This window comes from Pseudopodoces humilis, chromosome 5 (assembly GCF_049639895.1).
Source record: "Pseudopodoces humilis isolate 2021_Gansu_Grassland_sample_001 chromosome 5, ASM4963989v1, whole genome shotgun sequence".
NCBI lineage: Eukaryota > Metazoa > Chordata > Aves > Passeriformes > Paridae > Pseudopodoces > Pseudopodoces humilis.
In genome coordinates, this window is record NC_142204.1 from 67,558,456 (window position 1) to 67,571,259 (window position 12,804).

Here is a 12,804-nt window from a genome sequence, read left to right on the forward strand (position 1 = left end):
TAAAGCATCGTCCAGCTTTTAAATGTTTGGCACATGTGCCCACCCTCGGTTCTTGATAGCATGGAGCTGGGGCTGCAGCAGAACAGGCAGAAGGCCACTGCCTGCTGACCACTTCTCCCTGCTCCCCACAGCCCCAGTGAGCTGATTTTGATATGAGAAGGTCAGCAGTGTTCTTGTTAGTAGGTTTTAGAAAGTCAAATATCATTTGACAGAAGAAAAGCAATGACTTCACACCGGGTGTAAAGAGGAACAATTCTGGCAAGGACTCATCCACTTACTGTCAAAGAAAATTACATACAATTTACTATTTTGACATTCTGGAGTGTGTTCGACACATTATTAGGATTTGGAGGTCTTAAAGAGAAGCAATTCAAATGAGCATTAAACTAAATGGATTTTCTTTGATGAAATAATGATAAATAATAATACAGATAACTTTGGTTGTTTGCAAAATAGCTTGTTCATAGTCAGCTGCCCACATTATTTTGAAAATATCCCAAAGCTCAGGACAAACCTTTTTTTAGCTCCTGAATGCTTTAAGGAGCTAACAATGAGTTATTATTCTTATTATTCAAACTATTACCTGCATTATGTGACAACATACGTGGATAAAATTGCACAGAATCCTGAGAAAAATGTACATTTCAAAATTATCTTTGCATTTTGCCGCTGACTCCAAGTAACACAGGACCACAGCTGACAAAAGCCTCAACGCGGCAATGTCCCCACAAATGTACCTTCCTCAGACGTCTCCTCTGTGCTTTCCCTTGTGAGCCAATAGCTCTCCTTTGCCACCAAGCTGATGTGTCAGCTGTGACTTTCCGAGTAGCTCTGAGTAATGGGATCAGCTAATGTTCAGCACACGGAGAAATTCCGTATCATTCTCCTCTCTAAAAATACCACCGCCTGCCGCTAGAGCTACTCAGCAGTGATGAATAGCTGAAGGGACAAGCAGGTCTCTAAATTTGCTTCATATCTGACAGCCCTTCATCAGATATGGGTAATGGATCCTACTTACTCCAGACTACTGTATACTGCAAGGCACTTTCCCACCGCGAGAATATATACACTTGGTATGGGCTTCCTAATGATCGCGATTTTTTTCTTCCCCATTAAGTCAAGCTGATTACACATTAAAAAGCTGTTAGTAAATTTTGAAACGTTACTAATTCAGGCAAAAAAAGGCATGTTTGGTCTTCAAATGCACCTCCACGCCTCTATCAGAGAAGGTCTCAATTGACTTCTAGGGATTTGCCTCGAGTGTTGAAAGTGTGCGCATCTTATAAATGCACACAGCTAATTATCTTCAATGACTTTAGCAGATTCACTCACTTAATACACGGGTATGTCTTTCCTGGGTATACAGCTTTACAGAATTTTATTTCCTGAAGGTCATTTGATGGCTTTATGTGATTTTTTTTTTGTGTTTGTGTGTGTGAATTTTTAATAAGGTCCCATTTCTGAATCAGGAAAAAGAGCATTCAGTGAGACAAAGCGTATTTACTGCATATCTAGGGATCTCCAGATTGGCAATTATATCATAATTGTTTTTAAATTCTAAAAAAGGGGGTGGAGTGGGGAGGTAAGAGATAATTAAGTCACATGAACAGGACCCAAATTGCATTTGCTCTCATTTTTGTTGTGAACAATATCAGTTTAATTGAATCATCTGTAATTCTTCTTACTTTTTTTTTTTTTTTTTTCCAGCCTGCAGGAATGCACACGAGACATTATGAGAGGCTGGCTGGAAAATGTCTTGAGAGCAGAGATTGCAAATATCCATAGGATTTTTCAGAAATCAACAGACATGTCCATGTATGTGTATGTGTGTGTGTGTGCGTGTGTGTGAGTGCACAAACGTGCCAGGGAGGGTGGAGAGGAGGGATGGCCTGTGGCAAATTGGTGTCTGTCAGCTAGCAAACCTTGATTTCACTATTAATGTCATGGTTCACCACACAGAAGCTTTCAGCAACCATCAGTTGTGCTACACATACATACACACATGCACACACATACACTCAAATATATATATATATATATTTATATATATATATACACTGCCTGCCTTCAGTTAAGCTGGCCTGTCATATTCAATGCATCAATGAAACAACAGAATGGGCAGAGTCTCTGCTAACTTGATTAGCAAAGCATTTTTCAGTAATAATTTATTTGACTAACATTAGTTTCTGTGTTTTTAATAAGGAGAAAATCTTCATGATTTGGTTAATGGAACAGACCATCAGTGAACTGAAATCAAATCATGTTGCTTGCAGTTAACACCAGAACTACAGAAAAAGCTAAGGAAATAATAATAGCACCTAATCCATAATCTTTCTAGTGCAAACTGAAAGATTTGAGCATATCTGGGGGCTTCATGAACTGAAACACCATCCTTAAAAAACTGCATTGCTGCATAAGGGTGGAGCAACTGATGTAATCTACCTGGAGCTGTGCAAAGCATTTGACACTGTCCCACAAAACATCCTTGTCTCTAAACTGGATGGATGTACCACTCAGTGGATAAGGAATAGGCTGGATGGTTGCACTCAGAGTTGCAGTCAATACCTTGACATCTGAATGGGGACCAGCAATAAGCGGTGTTTCTCAGGTGTCAGAATTGTGACAACCATCTTGTTTGGTGACATGGACAGTGGATTGAGTGCAGCCTCAGCAAGTCTGCCGAGGACACAGAGCTGTGTGGTGCAGCTGACATGCTGGAGGGAAGGGAAAAACATCCAGAGGGATCTGGATGTGTTGGACCAGGCAAACCACACTAAGTTCGACAAGGCCAAGTGCAAGGTCCTGCACGTGATTCAGGGCAATCCCAATCCCAAGCACAGTCTGGGCAGAGAATGCCCTGGGGAGATGTGGAGGTGCTGATGGATAAAAAGCTCAATGTGACCCATCAATGTGCACTCATAGCCCTGAAAGCCAAACATGTCCTGGGCTGTACTGCAAGGATAAGGACCTGCCGGAGCAAGTCAGGAGGAGGCCACAAAGATGCTCAAAGGGCTGGAGAACCTCTGCTATGGAAAAAGGCTGAGAGAGTTTGGGTTCTTCAGACTGGAGAAGAGAAGTCTCTGGGGAGACCTTAAGGCACCTTCCAGTACTTAAAGGGAACCCACAGTAAAGCTAGAGAGGGACTTCTGACAAAGGCTTCTAGCAATAGAACAAGTGGTAATGGCTTTAGACTGAATGAATTAGGTTTGGATTGGACATCAGGAAGAAATTCTTTACTGTGAGGGTGGTGGGGCACTGAAATATATTGCCTAGACAACCTTTGGGTGTCCCATGCCTGGAGGTGTTCAAGACCAGGTTGGATGGGGCTTGAATAGGCCCGGTCTAATGGAAGGTGTCCCTTTATGGTTGAAATTAGAGCATATTTAAGGTCTCTTTTAACCCAGACCATTCTATGACACTCTTACAGATAGCCATGCATAATTCTCCTTTTACAGACCGAGTAACCTGACCAAAGTAATAACCTAGGTCTGAGGCACAGGACTGAAATTAATCTGGGTCTGCTGAGTCTCTTAATAACCCTGTAACCACCAAACACTCTGTCCTTGTATCTCTTCATTACAGCTTATTTAAGGAGCAAGTTTTTGACATTGGGCTGTGGAATTCTTGGTTCCCCAGACAGTAAGCAGCAACCCAGTGAAATCTTTAAAATAAAAAGTGCATTTCCTTCCTTTCCCTTGAAGAGCACTAAAAATTGCAGGAGAATTTTTACTTCCCTGTCTAAAACACTTTTATGAAAATTTTGCTAGTCATTGGATAGTTTTGTTTCTTATTTGGTTATAAAGTATGAGGCCAGATTTTGCTCTCCTTTACAGCAAACTGAATTTATAATACTGTAAAGGAGAAGAGGAAATTGCTACCACCTCTGCCAGCCTCACTGGCCAGGTAGGTTAACATTACTTCTGGCAGTCCCAGAAAACTCTGCAGAGCCAAGGTCCACACCATAAATAGCTTCTGTGACAAAGGCGTTTTGTAAGTGACACCTTTAATGATCTGGCTATTTATAGGTTTCAAACCAGGACAAATGATGGATTACTTGGCAGCCACTTATCCTTTCCCTTGCTAAGTGTATGGGGAGGGAGGAGGAGAAGGTCTAAGCATATTTTTTCACCTTTAGCCTCTGCTATCAGCTACTGAGAAAGGACTAGCTGCTGAGCAAACTGATGGTGAGCAGGATGACATGCAAAGCCTAGGAGCCTGCCAGGAGCACTGACATGCGTATCAACAAGCTGCATTTGGAAAACAAGAGATCCTGGAATGGGTATCCAATGCTGTTAAGCACACCCAGCCCTAGGTAGAGCCAACATGCTCAGCTCCCAATCAGCCATCCAGAAGATGCAGTCAAGTATCAGAAGTGTTCAACATAAACAATCTCAACAAAATCAGTTGAGTCTGCTGGATGTTGAAAGACCTGCAACACTAGGTTGCTCATTTAGGTGTCTAAACACAAACCAACAAATGACAGGCTCTTTTGAAGTCAAGTCCTTTGAGTCTCATTCCCCAAATGCTTAAAGAAATGATTTGACATCTCTTTAGTTGCAACAAGGGAGCTCGAGATGCAAGGAGTAAACTCATGAATGCTTCTGCGCACTAAACACCTTGAGGGCTGATTTGTACAGATACTCCAGCCTATCAAACCCCAATGTAAAACTGCTGCCAGAAAATATTCCTCAGCTTTCTACACTAGAAACTAACCAGTTGTTTCATTAGATTGGTCACAGGCTAGAAAAACCTCAAAGGACATCACTGTAAACATTCCTGAACAAATCTGTAGGATGGACAAAACTGGTTCTTGCAGAAAAAATACTGGAGTGAGTGGTAGTTAGAGAGCAGCTGCAGAACAGGGCATTAAGTCAGCTCCACTGCAGTCACAATGAACAAAGGCTTTTTGCTACACTCTAATACACACACATAATATGACTCACTTTATTAGAGTCTTTAGAAATCATGACCCTTCTAATATGAGGCAGTGTTGCTCGGTAAGCAACATGGACAAGAGCCCAAAAATCAAACAAGCACACTTCTATATACTCCAGTAATTTGCCATTTTACTTAGCTTAATGAATTTTACAGTGCCTAGGAGAATAGAAATGATGGGTTATGAACTCAATGATATATCCTCAGATGCCATTTAGAAAGGCAGACATGGAGCATTCTGTGCTTTTCTATGTTTATGGATGTGCATAAATATATATATATATATATATATTAAAATGTAATATATATGTATATATAGTACATATATAGTAATTATATACATATTACATGTAGTATATATGTATATATAAATGTATATATATACAAACACATATATGTTACATATGTATGTATGTCCATATGTATTTACATAAGAAGCCACGTTCTAAATTATGAAATTAAAGGTTGGTTACATGATTATAGTACAAGCTTGATCTAACTAAGATACTGCAAACAACCCTCAAATCACTCCCAACACTGAATAGCATTGCTCTTTTTAGTGCAATATTTAATGCAGTTTAAATGGAGCTGGTAAGATAATGGTGCTACAGTGAACAGTAATAGTGGACAGGATACACATAATATCAAAATAAAGTGAAATGAGAAAACAAGTCAGCCTGTAACAAGCTATGTTAATATTTGCTTCTGCTTTTTTTCTGTAGATGCAGATGAAGATGCTGATACAGATCTTTAATTCTCTTAAATACATCATGCTGTATGTAGTAGTAGTGTATGAGATTGTTTGATCATATCATCGTAAAATGCTTCTGAAGTGTGCTGTACCTTTTTTCTTTTTTAATGTCTGGTTTCATTCACCCTTGACCACCTTTGTTCTATTCTAAATCATGACAGAGATGGATTGAGGGAAAATGAAACTAAGCCCAAGACACACCTGCTGCATCAGGTCCTTGAAAAGTATTGAAGAGAATGTTTGCAGGGGGCCCTTAACTGCAAAATCCAACAAACACACCAAAGCCCTGTATGTTCCCCCTTGCTCCCCTTTTCTGTCTCTGAAAACAAAAATTGTTTCCTGAAAAAACCTTTTTAATCTGTGGTAATGGGGTTCCAAGAATTCATGGGCTTTGCAGACTGCAAACCACCCAAATCTCACTCAAGAAGAAAGAGAAAGAGTCAAGTCCAGAGGTGATCACTGTTTACAGAGAACCTGTGGGTAGCACTGGGGCTGGAACAGAAGCCTCTGGTATGTTCAGGGAACCAAGGAGGCCAGTTCCCAGCACATGAGAGTGTTTAATGTTTAAAACAGGCTACATGTGTGCTCTGAGGCCGCTCCTGTGCTCCTGTGAATGTGTCCTGGGTGAAGGGCATGCTCAGGAGAGATGCTTCTAGCCATGGTGGCAAGAGCATTACAGCAGGGGACCACTGCTAAAAGCAGGCTGCAGATGTGATGGAAGGACACTCTGATAGCCCAAAGGGTTTCCTGTTAGTTTTCCAAGAACCCACAAAGCTGTTGCCTGAAAGAACTCAGCCCTCAAAACTCTTAGTGAGAAATGGAAAACATGTTTTTTGAACATAAAATTCAAATTTTCGGGAAAGCTTGCTTTAAACAGACAACCATCAGATCCTGATTGACTTGGGCTCGCAAGAGAGCAGCATTAGCTCAGTACTGAACTCACTATGTGTCGCTGGCTGCCATCAGCAGATGTACTTTACAGGTGTTTAGTTATGCTCACTCACATGTAAGCAATTTCATGATTTAAAAATCAAAGCTGATTGACTGAAACAAAAAGTTTGAAAAAGTCACATTTTTCAAGCTTATTGCAGAAAAATACCTTGTCTTCTAGGAAGCGACTAATGGTATGCATAAATGATTTTTACATTTCAGGAAAAATGTGAAATCTCAAAGTGCTAAGAATTGCTTCTGATGGTCCAGAAGGCATCCCTTCTCACCCCATATTCATTTGTAACTGTAAAAGCCTTAATGAGTAAAGCATCATAATTTCCAATTTTAACCTTCTTATTCTCTTCCCTGAGGTAAGAATGCAAAAATAACATTAGCTGGCTTCACCCAATGTCTAGAATTGCTGCTTCTCTACATAATGCTGTATTACATTCATGACAATAATAATTCACTATATTGGAGCTAAAAGGTGGTCACAGCACCCTCAGGAACCCTAGGAAAATCCACATTAAGATAAAGCACCACTACCATCCAATCTGAGAAGGATCTGTCCAGTAATATTGTACATCTGTATCTCAGTGGTTCCTCACTCTGCTTAATTAAAATGCTCATTACCTATGCTTTTAGAACTTTCAGCATCTCTAGAATTGCTCTGCACAATATAACCTTGGCTTTAAAGAAGATGAAGGACTGTCATAACTTCAAATACCCCATCAGAGAAACCTCCAGCCATAACCCCAGCCACAAACAGTCCTTGCATCCAGTGCAGTGGAGAGACAACATCAGCACAAAATGCTCCACCAGTGAAGAGACTAGCTGGTGTTCAGCATACAATTTCACAGAGTGTATAAAACAAAGTCTGAAGCAAAGACAGGTAAAAACAATATTGAGTTTGTATATTCAAATTAAATGTTTTTTTTCTAATTTGATACATAGAAACAAGTGACTTTGGCTGGTTGGCAATTCCCAGTGGTTTAACCACAACTTCATTACTAGAATTGGAATGCAGCATTGTTGGATTAAGCTATTTCCAGTGTTACTTAGTTCTGCTACAGAAAGTAGCATGCAAATACATTGTCTTAACTTATGTTCCTAAACTACATTTGTGATAAACTCGCATTCTTAAAAGTTGATGCAATTTCCCAGTTTGTTGCTGACACTGCTCCCATATCTCCAGCCTCTAAGTTCATTACTCATTCTTGTGATGTTTTTTCTGCTGGCTAGGATTATCCCAGAAAGTTATTTGGGTATAAGAAAGCAAATAAACTTGAATAAGAGGTCAAAGGCTAAGACTGGTATAAGCTGTCTTGGGTAAATGACATAACTTCACCAAACCAACTGTTTCTCCACAAAAATGCAATCACAGCATAGACAGAGCCACCTCTTCCCCTTAGAACAGGCACACCAGACTCTCAGCAGTCAGGGAATCCATTGCTTGGGCTCTGCTTCTTTTCCTTAACTTTTTTTCTCTTGAAGTTCAAGGTTTGCCAGGCCACAATAAAAATCATCTTGCGTCTGCTCCCTATGATAACCATAGGGAATCCTGCAGGTATGACCAAACATAAGAAAAATTAACCTGAAGTTGCAAATCTGTGGATGATGCTCTGAGAAAGGCAGAAAAATGGTTTGGTTTAGGTTGTGCTTCTCTTTGCTAGATGAACCCTTCTGTCTCTTTGAAGCAGCCAGCAAATAACTCATGACATGCAATAGCTTCTGATTGCAGTGGAGGAAGAGCTCAACTCTTGGTCCAGCCAAGGTGGCTCAGCTTTGCTTGAACCACCTTGGAAGCAAGCACAGAATTCTCTCAGCCTTTCCGACTCAAGCTCAAACTGTTAATTTTAAAAGAGCAGAAGCAAAGAACTTGTTCATACAACAGCTTTTTCAGCTGGAGCCAGCAGAAAAAGGTAAAGGAGAATAAAATGTCAAAACTTTTGATTCATGTCTCTCAGTAAACATGTTTTCCTGTAATATTACTATTATTTTCAAAAGCCCTGAATTTAACTCTTCCAGCTCTCCCAAACTGACACAAGAAATAATGGTTTTCTTCCTAAAGATTTGTTCTTTAATCACTTTATTTGCTTCTTCTGCACACTCAGAAATGGTGTTCCCAGCATTGACAGTCAAAGAACAATGTAATTGTTGTTTACAGAATACTGTTTCTCAGCAGAGGAATGGGAAATCTCTGGATTTATAGAATCTGTGTGGTTTATAACATTTTGTCTATCTTCTGACTGGCCAAAGTTTATAATGGCTTGTAGCATTGTGAAAAACCAAATCAAACAGAAGAGGTTGGGTGCTCAAATTAACTCCTTATACACCTTGCTTTTAGAAATCATTCATAAAACACTGAACACAACATTATCTGAACATAAATACAGCCTCAGTATACTTTGTTGGCAGTGACAGCCAAGATCAATATTGGAGACCAAATGCCAACAGTAAAAGGGTATGTCAGTCAGTATTTCACTGACTAACTGCCCTTATCTGAAGCTCTCATGCTTCACTGGGTGAAAATACAGCCATTGATCTTAGTGTCACAACTCAAATTCTTCATATATCAACTACTTTCCCCCCCATCCCCCCTTCTCAGCTGAATTTCTGGGCCACTATTCATTTTTATAATCAATATTTCTATCACTCTCACATGAACTACACTTTTATTATATTAACCTTTAAGTACAATTTTTAACATATCTGTTTGGTGTAATGTCACATGTTTTAACTCAACATCTCTTTTACAATTGCCAGAGATACTGATGAAGTTCAGGTTCCTTTGAGCGTTAGTGGCGAAACTACTCTGATTAGTAGATAAATCCCCCCTGTGCAGTGCCCGAGGAGCTCTCTGTGGCTGTGCAGGTGTGCTTTCAAGGATTTGGCTTCCCTTTCCAGGAATTCTCAGCTCAGCTGTAAGAATTTTTCTCTGAAGAGTTTTTCTTAGCAATTGATCTGACTGCTTTACCTTAAAGCATTTAAGTGTTAGAAATTAGCATGACAAAAATCCAGCCATGCAACCAGTTCTATGTCTGAAGGAGATTGACTGTTCTGCTAAACAATCCTGAGTATTAGGAGAGGGTTTAATGTATGTAGTGTATATGGATCAGGTCTCTGGCTTGCTTTATCGTTTCTGAATTTCACTTTTCCTGTTTGCAAATTGCAAATATGAAGTACCGCCTACTTTGGTTAATTAATTTGGATTTAAAAATCAATGAAACCATATTCCAGAAGTAGTAAATGTAATTGTCTGATCTACATTAAATGCTCTGTGAGATTACACATTAATAAAGTACTTGAAGTTAAATGCTCCGAGATCTTGAAATAAAAAAAACATTAGATGGATGATAAAAAATATACAGGCATTGTAAAATATATTACTGTCTTCGGGAGTAAGTTTAAACTAAAGATTTGAGGGAAATTATTAAAAACCGCAATAAAACTTTCTCCTTCTCTGCTACCGTAACATAACACTTGTCACTAGCTCATTCACTCAACTTAGTAAAAATTACAGAAAACTATTACTCCTGTCTATCTTGGAACTAATACAAACAGGGTAATTCCTTGATTATTTGATTATCAGAAATAGGATCCTTAAGCTATGTGGATTTTACTGCTCCAGAGACCTTTTCAGTCTTTAAGAACTAACAGAAACTAAAATCAGTGAGACAGACTATGCAATGCAAAGACTATCTGATTTTTTTAAAAATTATTATTATTTAAAGTTTCAGTGCATCATGTTAGGACTACAATTTTAATGCTGAACTTGATGTCTCCCAAAGGAAATCATTCTACCCCAAAATGTTTCATCAATTATTGCGTTGTTCCATCATTATCCAAATTGTCAAAGCAATTTCATTATAAATCCCACATAAAGTAGCACTAAGGGGTAATGGCAAAATGGCTTCAGTCCCTGTAGGACCATCTCAAGAAAAATAATTTCAGGCAGAGAGGAAACAGCGCTTTGTTCTTGTGCTGTGGGAGGGAAGTTTTCCTTTCTTGGCTATGCCTCCACAACGCAAAAAATCCCCACAAACGGGGACTGCTTTAGCAAGAAGCAGGGAAAACTGCATGCTATACACCAGTTGGTTCATTTAGGGATTCACAGCAAAGGTTTAATGATAACGGGACTGATTGGAGCTGGATGTGTAAAGAGGCTTAATTTCTCAGCTGCAGACAGCTCTTCAAGGGAAGAATGTGGTGGGAGGATGGGAGGGAAAAGAGCGTGTGCCCACGGGCCAGCGTGCACAGACGGGTAGGGTGGAGACGTCCTTTTGTACATAAATAACCTCTCAGTTACAGTCAAAATTTTCCTTTATTTGTCCAAAGCTGTGTTTAGCATAAGTACACAGACTTCAAAAAGTAAGAGATGTCTGGGCTGCTTTCTCTAATGGAACATAGGAAAATATAAGGTGAGGATTCCCTTCAGAGCAGGGAGAAGTTATGAAAATACTTATTTTTAAAAAATTAATTCTGAAAAATTGAAATATTTATTGCACAGCATCCATGTACATAGGTCAGGAGGACAAAACACACTGACCTTTTTTTATGGTTAGAAAAATCTTTTGGGTGAAGGAGTGGCAGAAAAGGTGCAAAGTCAAAAAGAAATATAAATAAATATAAGGGTAAAGAGAACTTCACAGACCATGAAACACCCACTCATGCAGCAGATAAAATAACCCACCCCTAGATTGCCAGCCTTCAGAAGAAACCTAAAACATGAATATACAAAGAACGCAATCCTGTTTTAACTGATGAACACAAAGAGAGGCAATAAAGTGGTTGCTGGTTGGGGGAATTTTTGTTCTATTTCTGGCTCTTACAGTAGGAAAATCACTTCTCTGTGCCACAACAGAAGAATATGAAACATTATTACAGAACTGCATAAGGGAATTTTTGAGGCTTACTTAACATTTAATGAAGGGTTTGAGGTTCTTGTGTGAACACCACCACAACAGCAACTAATATTAATTAAAGACCAATTTTTATATGGCTGAAATATGACCTTCATCTAACTATACTTAGTATAGTTTATTCCAAAGATACCTACTTCCAAGTTTACAAGTCACTCAAGTTCACTCCTTTAAAATATATTTTACTAAAATGCACTAATTGCATTTTTATGACTTTTTTATGACAGATTTTTGTGCCTTTATTACTAGTTATAAATAAAAATTCCTTTTATTTCGAGGTTCCATGCTGCAGAAAGCCTCAGTGTAAAATAAAATTTTAAGTGACTGGATCAATGAACACTAGATTCTTAAATGTTTTCTGTAATTCTGAAATTTCTGTGCCTTACCAATTCAGTCTCTCTGTTCCTTTGTTGTACACATATCCCATGATGGAGATACGGGATTTAAACCTCGTATTAGGGATTGACAGCACTGTATTCTGGATATAAAGTACATCATCAGTGGCCATCTCATCAGCAAATACTAAATAAAATAGTAAAACTTAAATATGTAAATGGAGTAGTGACAAAAATTAGTCTGCTTGCCTTTTTTCCCTTTCTAGAAGAAAAATACCTAATATGGAGAAAAAGAAAAAACGCCATGTCTTAGAAGAAAACTGCTACATTTGCTCTTCTATCCTGTTGTCCATCTTTGGGTGTCAGGAAAAAACCATCAGTGTCTTGGTCATACTTGGTCATACCATCCCTGAGCATATTGTCTCTGCCAAAGGCAGTGCCACCATAAGACTTACACAAAAGCTCCTGAGGTGTTAATTTCAGTATGGCTGGACCTCCAAGAGGACTGACAGAAACTTTTCTGCCTTCCACCTTACAATATACACATTTAATTTTGGCACACAGACACAGATTAAAAAAGAAAAAAAAAAAAAAAAAGAAAGAAAAAAGAAACAAAAAGACCAAACCCTTTCTTTGGCTCAGTTAAGTACAAGTCCTACGTGCCACTGTGCACACAGACCAAGCTCCCTTTGCTTTCAAGTTACTCTTCCTGTTTACAGAGAGAGAACAAGTATGAAACCAAACCCCAGAGTAGTATGTTAGAACCACACTCAACATCTTACAAACCAACTTCAGGTCAGCTCTTGTGTTTTTGAGTCATTAGGGTTTTCCCTTACTGTGCTTAAGGCCTTGGAGCTTGTTATCACTGACTGCCATAAAGAAAAACATGTAAAAAAATTTTTAAATTACATTATCAATATTATAAATGAAT

At 38.9% G+C, this 12,804-nt stretch overlaps 1 protein-coding gene across 12 annotated transcripts in view; it reads right to left on the minus strand.

Annotated features, from left to right (window-relative positions):
• The window catches only part of CELF2 (CUGBP Elav-like family member 2), a 541,755-nt gene that overhangs the window by 161,351 nt on the left and 367,600 nt on the right, over window positions 1-12,804 (minus strand). The gene's annotated exons all lie outside the window — the stretch shown is intronic.